The following is an 18,421-nucleotide window of genomic DNA, read 5'->3' on the forward strand; positions in this document are numbered from 1 at the left end:
GAAAGGCCCCTTTTACATAATTTTAACAGCTGTGGTTGTGGTTTATTTTGGTAAAGTTGACATGCGAAGGCCATGTTTATTTATGACCATAAAAAAAAAAATATGCAGAAATAAGCCGTTAAAATATATAGAGTATGTTATTCTAAATATGTTGCCTTGTGTTGAGATGGGTGGATGAAGCATCAGAAAACGCCCGTCGATTGATTAAAAAGTTTATCCATTCGAATATTACAATTAATTCGCCTTTTTACGGTATGTGTCCATATTTATGACTGATCAGTGTCTGCACTACTGTTTCGCAGTTTGGGTTTCTACTTAAGAGCCATTGGTGGCACCACGGTTGTGTGTGTGTGTCTGTGTGTCTGTGTGTTAATAACTGGTAGTGGATTACCTGTAAAAAGTAGCAGCATTATATCATTGCTGGATATCGTGGTATTTTTATCCAACGTTTATAAACACATTTTTTAAGCAAAGGGCCCGCTGTGCATTGTCACGTACATAGTTTGCAACTGATATTTGAATATCAGCTGTCTTACTGTTTATTCTTACAATACTTGTAAGTATTGTATCATGGGTACAGTATAGCGGGTGCAATGATATTAAGAGTGTAAGCAGATCGACTGTATAAAGAATGCCCAAATAAGCATTTTATAGCCATTTCCCGCTGTACTACTTAAACTGAGACCTCATTCTTGAAGTTTTCTGTAACCTTGTATCTTTTAAAATTTAGGAGGATTGTATCTTTTCTGTTATGTGTTAAAGTGGATGATAAGAGGGTTGACCAACATATTGCATCATGTATCTTAATTATTTCAAACAAGCATGCAGCAAAATCTAGTTTTATTTTATGGAGCCTCTTTTTACAATTGTCTGCTAATTGTGACTTGGCAGTATTACATTTAAAGTCTTTCTGTAGCTTTGTTTAGCACGAAGCCAGTGAACGGAAACGTGTTGGACTGTTTTTGGTCTATTGCCAGGAATAATTACAAAAGATTCAAATCTTAAACTTTTTTTTTTAATGCACCAAATAAAGTATTGCATGACGTTTTATTACCTCATTTTTTGTGTGTGCGATTTTGACCCCCCCAAAAAAATCAGGTACCCAGGTACAAATTATTTTATGAAAACACATAGATCAACCTTTCTGACATAACTTAGACTGAAAATCCTGAATGTCTACAGTAGGCCTAATTTTAGAGATTTCTCACCTGATAAAGAACAGTAAGTAAGCTGTCAGTGGGAACTCACAATCATGTGCTGTAAGCTATGCATTTTTTAAAATATCCATATCGAGAATATAGTTGTTGAGATCCTAATATAATTTTAATGAACATTTATAGTAACGTGTCGGTGTTTTAATGTTTATCTCTACACGTATGGCTGGAATGTAAACTTTTTCGTATCCAGATTAAGATTGAAATGGGTTCCAGTTGATGTTTATTGTCATTTCCCAATTTTCTACTACTTTGTGCATTCTGGCTAAAGTCGTCACCACTTTTCTTCTGTATAGAAAGGGTGCTTTGCATGTGACTGTCAGAAATGAGATACTGTAGCTGAATATTTGTCGTGCTGTTGGTGATTTATCATTAAAGTGCCATTTGTGTTTTTCCCCTCTGTTGGAGTCTAATAAGTTAACGTTTAATAAGGTAATACATTATTAATTAGGCTGATGTGTTTTTAGTGGTCAGTCAATAAAATGGTTAAAATGTATGTATGTTTTTTATTTTATTTTTAATTAGTAACCTGCTACAGTAACGGGCACTTTTTGTGGGCTGGCAGTTACTTTAACATTTCCCATTCAGAACAGCAGGAGACTTTTTTTTTTTTTTTTAATCAGGAAAATAATCAACCACTATTCAAGACAGGCTTTACTACTGTATCACTGTGATGCCACCATAATGCTACACAGTAACATTCTGAACTTTGTCTTCTTGAGACCATCGTTCATCCTTGTTTGAGGGTGCACCTGTTTCAGCATCCTGTAGGGATAGGCTGTTGTCAATTTAAAGATGCGCTTCTCCCTGGAAAGAGTTGCTGTTGTTCCTTTTATGCTTTTAAAATCAGAGTTCAAATCCTGACCTTGTAAATATTTTCTAAGTATCCTTCAGCAGTGCTGCAAGGATATTGAGATTTGTTTTACAGCATTTGCTTGTGTACTGTAGGTATTAAAATGTCCAAATTGCTTTACAGTAGGTGCACATACAGTACTGTAACAAACACTAATGAATGACATATTTTCCCCCAGCAGCACATGTGGATATTATATACAGATGTAATTTATTTGAATTAATTTGTGCAGCAACTTCCTAAGAAGGTTACAAAGTGTTCTGTAAGGTACATTATCATAATCAAAGTCATGGTCTCCTTCTTTGCTTGAGTTCTGCCCTGATATGTTTTGCTTCCTAACTGCCCCTAGCCCCATTTGATGAAACTTTAAGTGGACATTTGTACAACAGGTTTCAATTTTGGTAATGTTTGGTATATTATAATAACTTTTTTATTCAGTATTTTTATTACAAAAAATCATTGGACTACATAAGTGCCCCAATATATCTAAATACTTCAATGCCCCACCTGTTGCTGGATAAGACAAAATTGGAATGCTTAAAAGAGTGACACTTGCAAGAACACATACCACCTTTAAAGGCTCTAACAGAAATCCCAGACCGGATCTGTAGATCAGACCAAGAGCAGGCCATCCTAAAACGACTATTTCATCTCCATCTACCACTTCACATATTTGTAGAACTATGTAGATAATCCGCTGAAGTCGTCCTTCTAAGTACAGAATATGTGCAATTGTTAACATTAGATGTTGCTGCATTGCAACAGGATAATGTCAGGCATAGGACAGAGACCCAAAACAACACAATTTTGTTATGAGCGTGTTGGTGGTATCTAACCCTTGCATCCTGGATCCCCTGTGTTTATGTGCTATAGGTTTAGATTTACTTTTTCATAATACTGATTTTTTGAAATTTGTATTATGTATAGTATTGGATATTTTACTGGAGAGTATTCTCTCTTTCTCCTACAGCCTGGTATTGCTGTTTTTCTCTATAATGAACATCTCTATACTGCCCTACCTACCTGGACAGTAAAAAGGTGAGGGAGGATGTTTAGCCTGAACTTTATGTTCATCCAGTGCTGGGCCTCCTGTACAGTAGCTCTTCTTGGGACTGCCTACAAATGATGTCCAGTGCCAACTGAGCTGAATTGCACGGTGGGTTTGCCCCAATTTCTGTATGAATGGTTCCTTAAGGTTGTCAGAGGGTTTGCCATTAATAGTGTGAAATGCATGACAATCCAACTTGTACCGACATTTTCAGTAGTTCATTGATATAGTACTATTCACGAGAGTTACGTCCCGAATATTGCCTTGTCACCTTGGAAGATTTCTTCACCACTACCAACAGTATAAAAATAATCTTGGACTGGCAGAGCCTAATTCTTCAGGTATTGCCATGCCACAAATTTAAGTGTTGCATTTTGTTTTAGTTGTGTTTTAGTTTTTTTACCATCCTTATGGGGCTGTACATAATTATTTTACTTTTAAACACGATAGAGCATGATTCTAAGGACCATATCACTAATTTCCAATTCTGCAGGTCTCTTCAAAAACTGTGCCATGATCCTTTTCAAATGTTTCCACTGAAGAAAGGTCCAAGACACACAATTGTGGAATTGCTGGTCAGTCTGCCACGTTCTGCTGTTGATGCACCTGTTAGCAAAGCGCCTTCTCTTATTCCTCATAAACTGCAAGGTCCTTCAATTTTCCCATCTTGGAACAACTCTGATTGGAATTTGGCACCCATTTTGGTTTTCATACCAGTCACCTGATGCCTGATTTACAGCAGCCTGCACTGTGGTACCAACTACCCTTGGTGAAAATTCAGTAACCAGGCAGTGTATTTTGAGCCCAATAAATCATGTTTAGACATAGAGATGTACTGTAGTGTAACAAGATCAAAGGTCATATTAAGCATGACTACAGTGTACCTGTTACTGAGTTGTATGTAAGCGATTTATTTTTTAATACAGCCTAATAACTTTGCAGCATGCTATATCTTACAGTATGACTGTGCATTAAAGTTGTTTTTTTACATTGCCCAATGTACTGTAATGCTCAAAGCTAAGCCTTTCTATGAAACTTTTTAATTGCAGAAAATAATTGATGGTGTAAGTCAGAGTTGTAATGACTCGGAATCAAGTCGCAATTTGCCGTGACTCGAGTCATTGCCATCAAATGACTTGACTCGTGTCGACTCGGGTCTCCGCAAAAATGTCTCCATCTGACTCGAGTCATTGTCTTTGATTAAATCAATAATAAACTTATTTCATTTTCAATACATGCAGCCCCTCTCTCACATGCAGTCGTCTTGTCATTTTGCACATAAACAGGTTCCTGCCATGGTTGTTAAGACCATTGCTATGGAAATAGAAAACACCTTTCTAGCCTATAGCACCATTCTGTGATCATAGCGTCACAAGCAGCAGGGAGCCCCTGAATCAAAATGTGTAGGCGGGAAGCAAAGACAGATTTCTGATCACAGAAAATCCTGAGGAAAAAAATAGTGTTTTTTTTAGTTTTGTCACAGACACGAAAAAAACAAAACAACAACGACATGGAGAGGACATTAAAAGTACCTGTGGTGGTGGAGTTCGCTTTCAATAATTATACAGTCGACCGGGAGAAAAACAAGCAGGCTGCATCCTGCCAGCACTGTAAAGCGACCATATGAATAAACTGCATTCAAAACATAGCACCAGTAACTGCCACCAATTTATATCGGTAGGTTTTTATTTGTTTCAATGGCTAAAATGAGAATCTGAAATTAAAAACTCAGGCACAATGCAACAACAGTATTTTTCCAAAATGAGTAGGTAGTCCATAGTCGATATTTAAAAAGATCATGCCAGGGCAAATTAAACAACACGGCAGAAAAAGCACTGATTAGGAGTTATTTTTCAGGTTTTGTTGGCACACAAAGGTAATGAATGCATCTAAAACGTTTCTAATAAGTATGCTTTTGCCTAGTGAAATCTTAAAGTAAATAATTTGGAAAGTATTTGGTGCTCACTATTCTGTTTATTTAATGTATGTATGGTTGTATGTATTTTATCTATTTATTTATGGACACCATATCTCTTAAGGGAGTTGGTGCTTTGTAGCTCTTTTTAAATGTCCCTTTAAATCCAATTCTGAATAAAACATTGTTTACAGTACACATTTGTTAAACTAATGCAAACTAATAAAAACTACAAACATTTGGAAGTTTACCTAAACTAATATTAAGTAGTCCAAGGTCAGTGCTAATCAGGGTCTGCGAAACTACAGGTTTATGTTTAAAGTCTTAGTTTTTCTTTTCTTTCTTTCCGGTAACGTCTTTTATTTTAACATACATATAAATAAAACTTTAAGTTTTATGTATATGTATGTTAAAGTATAAGATGTGACTGGAGAGGAAGTTTAAAAGATTCATTTGTTTTTGTACTTCAGCACAGTGTTATGGTTTGTTATGCCATTAGGACTCCAACAGACACCTTTTTATTATGTTTTGTGCTTTTGTGAAACAGTATCTGTTACTTTAAATGTCTAATTGACATTAATGGAAAAAGACACTCCATAGCTCAGCTTACACTAAGAGGAGAGATATGTAGTACAGATTCTATGTTACCTGTAAATTATATAAAATTTTGCCTCAGTTTCTTTATTTTTCTATTTGTCACCTATGTGTTAAAACCTTTAAGTAATATCTCAACATATCATATGCCATCAAATTTCCTTTCATTTGGTTAATGTATCTGAAACAAAATTATAAGGTGGAGTGTCAATGTTGAAGTGAGAATATATTAGATATGTTCTTTGTTTTGTGGGATCATTCATTACTAAACACCCAACCCAATTGAGCACAGAGAAAGGGGTCTTTATACAGTGGCAACATGTGCTTATAGATCAAGGAATCAAATTCACTAAAATGGAAAGACGAAAACAAAGCAGAAACCGTGAACTTTTAATGGTGAACATAAGTGGAGCAAGTATGACTACATTATTGTGCATCCTAATTTTGTATTTAACATATTTATTTTTTTATGTTTAGATTGCTAATGTAAAACTAACCTGATTAAATCAAGATATCTTGAACTGTCAGAACCGGTGCTTAATTTGTGCCGGCTCTTGCTGTGGCGCAGCTCTGGAACCTCTGGGCGTGCAGAGTCATATTCCTGGTACCTTTAGTTAAAAATGCTTTCTTTTTAAATTCTCAACACAGTTGTATCAAGTCTGCAAGTTCTTGCGTGCGCGCTAAAGAGAGACAGTCCGCGGCCACGTTTGTAGCCTACTTTAAATTACTTTGCGATTCAGCTTAAGGGCCTTTTAAGATGACACTGGCTGCAACTCTATTGTTTGTTTTTTTATATACACAAATAAGTTTACTTGATTTGAAAAACGTCATGAACGATACAAGCAACTTCTTACACTACTTGGTTTGATTAAATGAGTAGTACAAAATATTAAAGCTGAACATTATTCAACAAAGAATGACAAAAATATTGTAGCCTACTTCAATAGGAACATTAGCCAGCTATATTATATTAAACCAAAACAATAAAAAATAACGATCTGGTTCTCTCTCGCCTTTTTCAATGAATATAATTTAATTAATAGAGAATAAAAACATACTAAGATAACTATCTAGCCTAAGTTTTAATTAATCGTTTTTGTAATCTACCAGCAGCTTATACTGCATACACATCGCTGATAATAGTGGAGACCGTGGGTCAAACCAGTGTTCGTGTTGGGGTGCGTATTTTATTTATTTATTTATTTATTTATTTAATCAAGGTTGTCCTTCTGGAGTCCTCCTGAATGCCTTTTAATTTGTTTGTTTTTTTAAACCATGTAAATTCAAAACCATAACTTTTTTTTAATTTATTGTCCTGTGGATCATTTTAATTGGCGGTTTTTAAACTGTAAATAGTCTAAGCAGCGGTCGGGAGTTCAGTTCGAAGCAACAGACAAGCAAACCAAGTGCGAGAAGGAGAGAGGGTCAGGAGAGAGAATGGGCTCGCCCCAGGTTCGGCTGCCGGAGCAGGGCTGAAGCGTCTCGTCACCCGGAGAAAGCCGCAGCTGCTCTCGCAGCAAAAAAATAAATAAATACATTAGAAAAGATAACCACGTTATAGGCCGAATATATATATATATATATATATATATATATATATATATATATATATATATATATATATATATATATAAATAATATATATAATTATAAAACCAATGCTGAACAAGATGTCTGTGTTAAAGTGTCAGCTTTTCTTCAGTTCAGATCCTGTATCAAAAGGGAGAGACAGAAACGGAAGTTAGACTGAAGTTGTTTATAGTTTGAACACCACCGGTACTGTATTTACTGTAGAAATATTGCATGAGTCACTAGTATAGGGAATTGGGGGACATATTGTAGGAGCATTATATCCGAGGCTCATTATAACCGAGAGCCTTATTGCGAACGAGCACTGTGTGTGTGTGTGTGTGTGTGTGTGTATATATAGTTACAATTTTGTTTATCCGCCCCCCCTCACCTCTGCTGATGGTGCCTCATGTACAGTAACAGACAAGAACCAAACTCGCTACTCTAAGAAAAAACATTCTATTGTAAGCTTTTGTACTGCTCCCATTGCAGAAGGAAAATGCCTGCTGTTTTCTTTTCCCCGGAAGTAACATCACCCAATCCAATTTTGGGTATTACGATGTTCAGTACATTCTACTTTGCAGATTTACACCTTTCAGGTTTACAGATCTAGTAAATGTGTGCTTCTGAACTCAAGGAATCCCTTTCTGCTGTGGTACAGTATGTAGTTGGATTATTTTTGTATGCTGTTGCAAAGCTTATTTTGAGTGGAAGTCCCAGTGTTTTCCTGATACAATAGTTTTGTTCATTCTAAGAGTAGAAAAACAAGGGATATAAAGTTAGTTGCCTGCTTATAATCAATCGAGAATCCAATAACCATCCAAGACAGGAGTACCACTCACCTTTCAGTTGAGCCTGCTTGCAGAGTAGGCCGAACAGTCTTCAAAGAACAAGTGGATCTACTGAATTGTACTATAGAATGTGTTTTTTTTTTTTTTAAATTGTTTTGGGTTTATTAAAATAAGAAATGAGATGTGTTTTTTGAAATGCCTACTGTGTATTGTTTTAAGAGAGAAACTGAAGCCTGAAAAGTGAAGTTTAAAAGTTGCTGTAAAATAATGCATTACACCTCAGCTTACAGTATCCCTGGCAATGAGGATATAGTGAAGATGCCATAATGAATAAACTTCCACCTTGGTTATGACATTATTGATTGTTACAATCTTATATGCTGTAAAGAGATGTCTGTCTGTCTTCTCAGTATACTGTAAATGTGTCACACTTATATTTTGAAATGTTCATACAGTAGCAGGTGCACAGTACTGTCATGGTAATCTATTTTTTCATGATACTGATTGTTCTCATTTTTTTGTGCAACTGTGGCAGGGGTTTTTTATAACCTGTTTAGTAATACTGTATACTTGCTTGCTAAGATTTGACGGACAACTAAATCAGTAGAGGAAGGTGCATGGTGGTTTATTGATTCTACTTGCTCTATAGTACAGTTGGTTGCAAGCAATGATCCAACTCATCTTATGGTTGTGGGTGACGTAGTCTGAGAAAAGAGTTTTGAAGATCTGTCCGCTTCACATCAATATGGCCGTGATCATATGAGACTGTCATTAGGGTGAGGCAGAATACTGACTTGATAACCCTCAAGCACTGGGATTGAGCTGGGGAGTGTCACACTGCTCCTCTACTTGTACCTGTTTTGTACTAACAGCACAAATCCATATCCTTGCGGGTGCACTGCTGTTTTGTTTTTCTTTATATTATATACGTTGGCCTATATTTTTGCCTTGACAGGTTCTCATCTGCTCTTCCTATGGTCAAGATCTGACATTAATTCTACTGTATTATTGGGTTAAATTCCTAATATTCTTTACTACAGTAGATGGAAATTAGTCATTTAAGTCTTGAATGTCTGTCCTTTCAGATAAACTAATGGTGAGTCAGCTTTTGGATTTGTGATTGGCTGCTGACTTATAGCAAAGCTCTTGGAGCTAACATGTACTGTAATACTGTGGTAGATTATTTTAAAAGGAAAACAGAAGCGGTATAATACAGAAATCTGTTCTGGCAACCTGATTGTTTGCGCTATCAAAGCCTGGAAAACTATAAGCTTATATTTCATTATTGCTGAAATAAGGTTTACAATTCACCTGTTTTGTTACTATGTTATAAAAGTACATGTTCAAGTACATGTTTAATGTAACATAATTAGGCTTGATACTTTTCGATATTAATCGGTAAAGCTCTTTAAACATCGAATTCCCCAAAAATATGACCGACTGAAATAAATTTCTATAGGATAAACGTCGGTAAAAACACAATTTATTTTCTTACCAAAATCCTCTCTAGTTTTAGTTTTTATACTTGCTGTGTGTCTCGTCTCCGTTCTGCTCTGAATGGCTGGGGGTCGCTGTCAGTCATCTCAGTGGTCCGTTACTACTGTAGTTTCACACTGTTCTGACAGATCTTTTTGACTGGAACAGTGCTAGAATGCTGTCATTTGCCAGCTACAGCGCCTGTCATTCAAAGCGCATACTTTTGAAATTAGCAGGTTAAGGTATACATAAGCTTTTGCTTTAGGTATACGGTAACATTTACTAGTATGATTTCAAAATGGGGTGCAAGAGAAAAGCACTTAATGAATCTTGTGTACAGTAACAGAATGGCCGTCTTTGTATGGGAAATTACACATAGTTGTGTAATGTTGTTCATAATGAACAGTACGTGATTTCACTGGAATACTTTACACAAATGACAGTGACTCTTTAAAACTTCTAAAGGATATCTACTGTATTGAACTGTTTCAGAGAACTTTTGAATCCTCAGCAACCCACGGACCTGCCCAGTGGTGAAGTGAACCCACCTACTGTAGTAGTTAAACAGTGTGTGTTGAAAAGCCTTGTCAGAACATGGCTGGAGTAGGATCGCAGTGGCGGTCTTACCTGACAATTTCCCACTGTCAATTCATACTGTCACTTAAAACATACAGTACTGTGCAAAAGTTTTAGGCAGGTGTGAAAAAATGCTATAAAGTAAGAATGCTTTCAAAAATAGACATGTTAATAGTTTATATTTATCAATTAACAAAATGCAAAGTGAGTGAACAGAAAAATCTACATCAAATTAATATTTGGTGTGACCACCCTTTGCCTTCAAAACAGCATCAATTCTTCTAGGTACACTTGCACACAGTTTTTGAAGGAACTCGGCAGGTAGGTTGGCCCAAACATCTTGGAGAACTAACCACAGTTCTTCTGTGGATTTAGGCAGCCTCAGTTGCTTCTCTCTCTTCATGTAATCCCAGACAGACTCGATGATGTTGAGATCAGGGCACTGTAGGGGCCATACCATCACTTCCAGGACTCCTTGTTCTTCTTTACGCTGAAGATAGTTCTTAATGACTTTTGCTGTATGTTTGGGGTCGTTGTCATGCTGCAGAATAAATTTGGGGCCAATCAGATGCCTCCCTGATGGTATTGCATGATGGATAAGTATCTGCCTGTACTTCTCAGCATTGAGGAGACCATTAATTCTGACCAAATCCCCAACTCCATTTGCAGAAATGCAGCCCCAAACTTGCAAGGAACCTCCACCATGCTTCACTGTTGCCTGCAGACACTCATTCGTGTACCGCTCTCCAGCCCTTCGGCGAACAAACTGCCTTCTGCTACAGCCAAATATTTCAAATTTTGACTCATCAGTCCAGAGCACCTGTTGCCATTTTTCTGCACCCCAGTTCCTGTGTTTTCGTGCATAGTTGAGTCGCTTGGCCTTGTTTCCACGTCAGAGGTATGGCTTTTTGGCTGCAAGTCTTCCATGAAGGCCACTTCTGACCAGACTTCTCCGGACAGTAGATGGGTGTACCATGGTCCCACTGTTTTCTGCCAATTCTGAGCTGATGGCACTGCTGGACATCTTCCGATTGCGAAGGGAAGTAAGCATGATGTGTCTTTCATCTGCTGCAGTAAGTTTCCTTGGCCGACCACTGCGTCTACGGTCCTCAACGTTGCCCGTTTCTTTGTGCTTCTTCAAAAGAGCTTGGACAGCACATCTGGAAACCCCTGTCTGCCTTGAAATTTCTGCCTGGGAGAGACCTTGCTGATGCAGTATAACTACCTTGTGTCTTGTTGCTGTGCTCAGTCTTGCCATGGTGTATGACTTTTGACAGTAAACTGTCTTCAGCAACCTCACCTTGTTAGCTGAGTTTGGCTGTTCCTCACCCAGTTTTATTCCTCCTACACAACTGTTTCTGTTTCAGTTAATGATTGTGTTTCAACCTACATATTGAATTGATGATCATTAGCACCTGTTTGGTATAACTGTTTAATCATACACCTGACTATATGCCTACAAAATCCCTGACTTTGTGCAAGTGTACCTAGAAGAATTGATGCTGTTTTGAAGGCAAAAGGGTGGTCACACCAAATATGGATTTGATTTAGATTTTTCTTCTGTTCACTCACTTTGCATTTAGTTAATTGATAAATATAATCCATTAACATGTCTATTTTTGAAAGCATTCTTACTTTACAGCATTTTTTCACACCTGCCTAAAACTTTTGCACAGTACTGTAGTTTTTTGTTTTTAATTTCCATTGTTTTTTACTGGAATGCGGAGTTAAAATATCTGTATACATATGCAATGGAAAGTACTTTTTTTTCCATTGTAGGCACAGGTGTCTGTCCATCCATCAAATCAACAGTACAAAGGTCACTCTTGAAATCCGCACTTAAAAGATGTGTTGCAATAAGAATACCTCTGTTAAAGGGGAACAAGACTAAAAGGCTACAATATGCACAAAAACACAGAAATTGGACTATGGAACAATGGTCAAAGGTGCTTTGGACTGTTGATGGACACCTGTGCCTTTTGCCAGTTCTGTTGTCAATTCAACGCTTGTCATCTTTCTATTCCTTAAGGATATTATCTTCAAGTATTGCTCATCCTTGTTAGACAGCTTTTGGGTCTTCCAGTCCTGGGTTTGTCAATTACAGATGATGTTTCTCTGAACTTGTTGATTATGCTTACCACACCTTGAAAATCAAGTGATGTGAGCTATTTCACTGAATGTTATTCCTTCTTTATGCAAGTCAAAGTTGTTATAATAGTAGAAAACACTAGTGGAGGCTTTGAATAAATTGTTGATGCTCATAATGCATCAGAGTAGAAAATGCAACATGTCTAAGACGTTTGCACAGCAGTGTGTGTGTGTGTGTGTGTGTGTGTGTATAAAACTTTCTGTTTTTATTTAAGCTTTTCTTAAGAGTGCATGCTGCCAGATTGAGTCTGCAGTTTTAGATTGACAGTTATTTGTACCCACTATCACTGTTTTGGTGGTTGAAGCTGCAGTAAGAGGATTTAAAAGACTTTCCAGCACTCTTTTCTTTTTGCATGGCAAGGCCAGTTTTACCTGCACAGACTACTAATGTGTCCTGCATTGTGTATAGGATGAATTAACCTGGCACCCACAAATCTAATTAGACATTATGGTGTATTTTAGTTACAATGCAGCCTTTTAAAGGCCTGATAAGTCTCCTTAAAAGAGCAAAAATGTTCTATATACAGTAGAAAGGCTTGGGGAACTGGGACATGACTGACAATAACATGGACTACTGTAAGTGTTCACTGCCAAATGTCGAGGCTTTTGTTTTGCCTAAAAAATATAGGCTAATATTGTTTGTATTTCGTCATTTTTCTTTTTAATTTAGATGTATAATATTTTCTATGGAGTGACATTCTCCTATTTCCCCATGGAGGTATTTAAATGCAGAAGATAGTACAGTATTATTGAGTTGTGTTTAGCATAAACTGTCTGTATCACCAGTGGCTGCTGTATGCTCCTGAACATATGGGACTATGGGAATGAAATGTAAAACTATAGTTTCCAAAATACTTTGTTGAAAAGGTATTTCATTTTGAGATCCTGCTTCTGATGAGGGCATTGTGCCTTCATTTAGAACTGGACTGGAAAGGAATGTTCAGTAGAAGGAAAAAAAAATGCACCTTAATGTGTCCTGTAAATAGTGGGAGTTTCCTGTAATTCCCTGCACAATCTGGAAATAATTTGACTGGCTTTGCATTGCTGTACTATACATTTGAAGGTGAAGGCTGATGATTCATGTTGGATATCCAAGGTTTTTCTAGTTTTGCTGTGAATATATTAGCATAAAGTGTGAAATAATGGTGAAAGTGAAGATTCTCTTTGTACTTTTAAATTTCTGTTTTTAAAATCCGTGCTCACAGTGTTTCCCTCTATTCTACTCTTCTGGCTACACTTTGGATTTTGAAGGCATCCGCAAGTAAACCTTTTTGTATTTTTTTTTTTTAATTGTTTAGTGTTAACTGTCAATTTCTGAGAATTTATACAAAATCTAAATTGCCTACAGTATTTAAACCTTAAATACATCTTTGAGTCTCTATCTGAAATACATACAGTACAGACCACATTTCTCTATTTTTGTTGGTAATCTTTTATATTGTATTTTGAATTTTGCATAGAAAGCTACAGTACTTCTTTGTATATAGTATATATTCAGGCAATTTGTTGAAATCAAATTCAAGCGCTTTTTCTCCTATAATACATTTTCTAAACAAAGGTATTATGCCAGATTTGCTCAAACAATTATCGAGGCAACTAAATATTTATTCATCTTATTTATTTATTTTATTATTATTTACATTTTCAGTATAGTGGGACCTCACTTTGCTTTAATAACAGCTTGCAATATTTGTGTCATGCTACACACCAACGTGCAAACATTTGGTTCAGTGCTGTTCCATGTTTCCGGCAGGTTTTTCCATAGTTCATCCTTAGATTTAACAGTTCTTCCCTTCATCCCGGAACCTAGTTAATTGCACAAATATTCAATGGGATTGAGGTCTGGTGACTGTGGGGGCCAGTTTTTCATTTATTCCACTTTTCTTTCTGCCAGCTACCCTTGTTTTCCCCTGTAGAATATCCCTTTTCCATTTATGTTGCCTTCTGTTAGTACAAGTTCACCAACACCTAAAGCTGCCATGCACCCCCAGACTTTAATGTTGCCTTCTCCATGTGTCACGGCGGGTTGCAGATACTCCTCTTTAAATTCTTCTGATGGCTTTCTTCACACCATCACTCTCCCATCTGAGTTCAATTCGGACCCATCTGACTAAATGACTTTCCGGAAAAAAAAGCTTCTAGCTTCTGGAGGTATTTTTTGGCAAAAGCTAAGCTTTTCTTCTTGTTGATTACACTGATGAAGGGCTTGTTCTAATATAGCTACAGTACCCAGCCACTGAATCCCTTCTCTTTCATTCTATTACTTACTGTTTTGTGCTGAGCTGGCACCTTAACACCATATTCTTCAGCTAGCTCCTGCACAATATCAGAAGCACTCGCATGTCTGTTTCTCCTGACCTTGTGACTGTGTGGAGTTGTATTTTCAGTTTCTCTTTGGCTGCAACCTTCATTGGATAAGGTTAAAACTTGTATGCTGACCGGATCAAATTACTCTACTCTTTTTACCATTTTGACATAAAATGACAAATTATTCTGAAAACAGTGACTCTGTAACCTGTGTGCTTTTTCTATTTGCATAATTTCAGTTAACACCTGGTAAAAACATTTTGGATTATATCTCTGCCTGATTGTTTTGAGATTGCATGAAACATTGTTTGAGAATATCTGTCATATAATCTTTGTTTAAAACATGCATTGTGAGAAAAAGTGTTTGAATTTTATTTACAAGTTGCCTGAAATATATGGTAAATACAAATAAGTAGCTTTATTCTTCGCAACATTCAAATTCAATATAAAAGATTAAAAAAAAAAAAATTAAAAAGAGAAATGTACCATAGCTCTGCCTGAAATAATTGTTGTAGACACTGTAGGTGTGTTCAGATTTGTGAGGTACAGTAGCCGGGGCTTAAGGAATTGAAACCTCATACATTTGTTGTGCACAGGTAGAGTTTGCAGCGAGCTGGCCTCTGTTGTGATTGTGTGATGGGTGTATTCTCTGTGTATCCAGAATGCACAACAGTTTCTGGTTTTACTATGAGTTTAATTGTTACCCTTACACTGTGGCTAATCAGGCACATTAAGTCCTGGAATGGCGGAAACTGGCTCACTTTCTCATTGGGGAAAATGAATACCCGATTAACTCTCTTCAGTATTTTAACGGTTGTCGCTCCCTTACCTGCCCACAGTAGAGTTATTGTATACATGATACGCAATGCAGCATGTACACTAGTGTTACTGTAGATCACACAGTTTTGGAAGCATTATGTTTTTGTATGATAATATACTGTAAAAGCATGTTGCTTGTTAATGAAAAGCCATTCACCTTTTACAAACAGATTCAGTGCTGAATTGAAATTGGTTAGATTTATTTGTATTTATTTATAAAAACTTGTTGCACCTTTGCTGTACTTTAAGTACCGGTATTAAGTGTCAGAAGCTTAAAAAAAGTACTGTTAACAGAATAAGACCGATTTTATTTTTTTCCGAAACTGAATTTCTTTTTTTTTGTGATTGTAGTTGCACAATGCTCCTCCTACATTGTTTCCTTTTCCTGGTTTGGATCTGCTTGCAGTGTGCCTGCCCCTCCCCCATTAGTTATTTTTCTGTCCCTTGAAATCGTAACTGTATATCCTTGTATATAGACAGTAGACACGTAGCCTAAAAGTCAGTGGCAGGGAAGGGAGGGGGACATCGTGGTCCTGAGCTGTATATTACATTCCAGTACAATTGCCAGAGTAAACAAAGGTCTTTTTAAGCAACTGATCATTTCATTTTTCATCACCTCTGTTTGTTGTTTGTCCTAATATTACAGTATGTGGCTTGCTTTTTTGAAACTTATGAAATCGCTTGTGAGAAACCAGTGTCTTTTTGGCTTTGAATATTGATTACACCACTAAGTAGATCAATATTTTAAGGTACAATATATTTCATTAAGCCCCCAGCCCCAACTCAGCAGTAAAGCATGCTACGATAACATCCAGCAATGCCTGTGTTCAGTATATGATTTCTGGTAATATGCATTTTTTATTGGATGTTTTAACTGCAGTCTGCAAAAAAGGAGTGTGAACTGAAATGGCAGGCAATACCATCTTTGTTGTACGTTTGATGCTGCAGCTGCATAAATATGTACTGATTTAGGACTCTAATGCATCCTTCTCCATATTCATAAACTGTACAGTGGGTACATGCAAAATATATATTCTTTTAATATACTGTATGCCGGCTGACAATACAGTGACATCGCGGCTGCTCAGTCAAAACAAGGATGGAGAGAAAATAATGACTGTTGCAGTAAGAATTTATCAGTACATTAAAAAAAGAACATAAAAACATAATTACCATACAGTAATACTTGCTCCAGTTTCGATTACTGTGTTACCATACACCCAGTATCCAACGGAAAACAGTGATAGTTAGGACAAATAATGTCTGCTTGTTTCTGTAACTTTTGTAATTATTTTCCTGAAAATAGCCCAATGAATGTTGTAGTTATTCCTATTTTCAGTGTGAGAGTTGTTAAACTAAAAACACTATTGTCTATTTCTGCACAAAATAGTATCCTACTTCAAGAGCAAGGTCCTTGGGGCCTACAGTACATAAGTAGGGCTACTGATTTTCCACAATCGCGGAATCCTGGACGAAATCATGGAATTAGGCACTGGGAACAGAATTGGCATTTTGGGAATGGAATTCTGCTTTGCAACTGCACCCATAAAAAATAAATAATCATTGGATAACGAGAAAACAGGTGGTTTTGTGTGCGTTACGCTGATGGACTGCCTGTCTCTGTTGCGGCGCTGCCTGTGTGCTGTGTGAGTCGTTTAAAAAAAGCAACTAGCTGTTTTGTGAGTTCTATTCTGTGGAATAATTTTGGAGTTGTATATACAGAAAAGTACCTGGAAAAAAAACGATCATCAACCCCTCAATTTAAAAAAAGAAAAAAAAAAAAAGAATTTATGTATTCATTTATTTAGTTCTCGCAAATCCGTTACTCCGTCACCCACTCAACACAAGGAAACAACACGGTGGTTGATGTGAAATGTTTAGTTTTATAACTTTTATTATTTCGAATTTATCATTAACTCCTTAATAATACTACGTACTCAGTAATTTTTTGTGTTTTTACTCGTATTGCTATAACATGGCTCTCTCTACTGTAGCTAGTAAGACCAGAAAACAGTGAAAATTGTAGATTCAACGAGTGGACCAATAAATACTTATTTATTTTACCAGTTCTACCAAACGCAAAGCCAATGTGTTTATTATGCAATGAATGTAGGGCCCTATGAAATCCGCATTGTGGAGAACACGGACAGTCGTGGAATTCAGAGAAAAAAACGGAATTAGGAACCTGAGGACATTTACCACAAAATCAGTTTTGACTAATATATACTAATACATTGTCAAGTTTCAAATGTTATAGTTCAGCTTGTGTTGAAAAGAAAAAAAAGCTACTTAAAAAAAGCCTACGTTTTTTATTTTTAAATTTACACTGTTCCTCGTTTGTTTCTGTTACATTGTGCCAATTTGTACCCTTTTTTCTGAAAGCACTTTGATTAAAATTGTTTAGAAAGGTTTTTTTTTTTTCATGCATTTCTAGCTTCATCATTGCTGTCAATGTATCAAACACTTGTGGTTGTAAAAAACAAGCTAACAGATTTTTTTAAAACCAAAAAATCCGAAATCAGGAAAAAATAAATCAGAAAATTCAAAATAATAAAATGGATTTCATAGGGCCCTATGAATGTGTGTCAGTAGTTAAGGAATACAAGATGAAAAGGCATCTTGAAACCAAGCTTTTGGAAATACGTATCCAGAGGGCACAGTAGTTGCTGTGCTGATCTCTTCTTAACAGTTATACTATTTAATATGTCACATATGTTTTAAAATGTTTGTAATGATACTCCATTAAATTCTCACACTGCTCTATGTGCAGAGTAAAATACTCTGGCCTGCCTACTCCTAACTTTTTTCCACCGGCCCCCTTAAATTTAAAAAACTAGTTAAAGAGCCCAGCTCTAACTAAGGCAACTCTATCTGTCCAGGGTATACGAGAAACACATGCAAGCAGTTTTACAGCAAGTACAGCATAAACCAGTCTGCGTTGTTGCAAATGAAACTACAGACAGGAGAGAAGTGTCCTGAACATTGCATTTAATTTGTAATTTTTATGAAAATTGCATGTTTTTGTAATAATACCCCTCGTTTTCGACTGGTCTGTATATTGTAATGTCAGCAATAAGCTGTTTTTTCAAAACACCTTTCTTTCAGTACATT

General features: G+C 36.5%; 1 protein-coding gene across 5 annotated transcripts in view; it reads left to right on the top strand.

The window, feature by feature from the left end:
- Nucleotides 1-18,421, top strand: part of LOC117427029 (methyl-CpG-binding domain protein 5-like) — a 49,005-nt gene that overhangs the window by 698 nt on the left and 29,886 nt on the right. The window lies entirely within an intron of this gene.

Source organism: Acipenser ruthenus, chromosome 11 (assembly GCF_902713425.1).
Source record: "Acipenser ruthenus chromosome 11, fAciRut3.2 maternal haplotype, whole genome shotgun sequence".
Lineage (NCBI taxonomy): Eukaryota > Metazoa > Chordata > Actinopteri > Acipenseriformes > Acipenseridae > Acipenser > Acipenser ruthenus.